Raw genomic sequence first — 2,500 nt, 5'->3', positions numbered from 1 at the left:
TAATGAGAGACTTAAACAAATTTCACACGCAGTTGAAGTCTGACAGCAACGTCTAACTGTTTTCTGTAGTGTTTTTTATTATGTGTCATTATTTTTTTTTCTTAGTTATTTTTCATGGTTACCTGTCCCACTGCAGTATGATCAGATAAGATGAAGATTATTGTAAATACAAATGTTAACAGTATTATTCTCATGATAATAATTATTATTATAATAATCACTACCATCATCATTATCTGTTATTATCATCGTCTTTTTATTATCACCATCTTCATTAACATTATTATTGTTACCATTACAATTATCATCATTATTGCTTCTATAATCACTATCAGTAATATCTTCAACATTATTCAGTAATCATTGTTATCAATACCATCATTATTGTTTATTATAATTATTCAAATCAGTGATATCATCATCATTAACTTACCACCATCAAAATGGGTTCATTCACATACAGATTCAACTCCAAATCAAAATTCCACCGTAACAAAAACACATTTACTTTTATTTCTATTAAGTATCATCATTCGTCACAATCATCCCCAGCTTCATCATCATCATCACGAAACTTTCAAAACAAAAAACTTTCACAATCCACCGTAACGTGAAAGAGGGAATGGTATTGCACACGTTGCAAGTATTTTGTCAAGTATCACGTGCAACCATAGTATGAGTGGAGACAAATTATAATTTTTTTAAATCTTCTTTTTCTTCATAGGCTTTTTATTATTATCGTTCTGTTAATTATTCACTCGCTTTATACTTTAGTCTGTTTCACTAAAAGGTATTCTTAGTTTTCAAATATGAAAAGATCAACAGTCAGAAGTATGGAAAAAAGTCAACAAAAAAATGCTTGTCTACACGTATTTTTGTTATCACTACTATCATTATCCCAGTGATTACTATTATTATCATTGCTATCATCAGTGTGTCTTCTACAGTAAAAGACACTAAGGAACAGTATGAGTAACTGACCGGCTTCATCTTCGTGTCATTTTTTTCTTTATTTTAGGCGTCTCTTCTCTGGCATCTGTATCACTCTGCGGCTGCCAAATTTTTCGGTTAAGTTGCCTAAACTACTGGCGTTGTTACAGTCGGCTGATGCCTGCAAGTTGCACAGTGTTTCTGCATGTCATTCAGAATGTTGAACAGACAGCAGTAAAGTTAACATATGGATTACCTGCTTTGATGTAATTTTAACGAAATGAGCATTGCAGATTAGTTATACAAAAATGTAGCAATAGTTACGTGTTGCTGTGTACAAATTTTATATTTCATGTCATGAATCGTCTGCAATCGTTCATAAATCAGGTTAAATACCCCGGGTGAGTGTTAGTATGTTTATATATACAACTAGCTGTGTATGCATGTATGTTTTTTTTTTAGGGTGCGTGTATATTTGCAAGTATATGTGTATGGTATGTGTATGTCTATGTATGTGTATGTGAGCTTGCTTGTTTGTTTGTTTTTTGTTTGTTTGTCTGTTTGTTTGTGTGTGTGTGTGTGTGTGTGTGTGTGTGTGTGTGTGTGTGTGTGTGTGTGTGTGTGTGTATATGTGTGTGTGTGTATGTGTTTGTGAGTCTGTGTATATTTTGTAAGTGTGCATGTTCGTGACACATGGACTCCTCCCTAATGTAAACATGGAAGGCTTTTCCCATCGCGCTGTCAAGCCTCTGCCGCTGATCAATCACAAAATCTTGCCACTGGTTTCCCTCGTTTTTTTCCTCTCTTACTGTAAAGCATAAATGATAAACGATGCATACACGCATAGATAGATAGATAGATAGATAGATGAGTAGATTGAGAGATGTTTATTGACCACTCATACACACATACACACGCACACACACACACTCACAGACACACACACACACACACACACACACACACACACACACACACACACACACACACACACACACACACACACACACACACACACACACACACACACACACACGCACACATACAGATACATATACAGTCTGTATGTATTCGTATACACCGAATACTGTGTATATGAAATCTATTCCTTCAGAAAGCTGGTTTGTGTTTCTTTCTAACTTCGACTTGCTGAAGTTAATGAGTCAATTTAGGTTTCATTAATGCGAATATTATTCATGTTAAAATTAATGCATCTGTTCTCCTTTCTTCTCTTCTTGTTTTCCCCTTTTCTTGACTCTCTATATTCGTTTTATTTATATATATATATATATATATATATATATATATATATATATATATATATATATATATATATATATAACGAACGAATATCTGTCTATCTATCTATCTATCTATCTATCTATCTATCTATCTATCTATCTATCTATCTATCTATCTATCTATCTATCTATATATATTATATATATATATATATATATATATATATATATATATATATATATATATATATATATATATATATATATATATATATATATATATGTATATATACATATATATACATATATATATCTTTTATTTTAGTTTT

Source organism: Penaeus monodon, chromosome 14 (assembly GCF_015228065.2).
Source record: "Penaeus monodon isolate SGIC_2016 chromosome 14, NSTDA_Pmon_1, whole genome shotgun sequence".
Lineage (NCBI taxonomy): Eukaryota > Metazoa > Arthropoda > Malacostraca > Decapoda > Penaeidae > Penaeus > Penaeus monodon.
The sequence above is the reverse complement of the archived record's forward strand: the minus strand, read 5'-3'. Positions refer to the sequence as shown.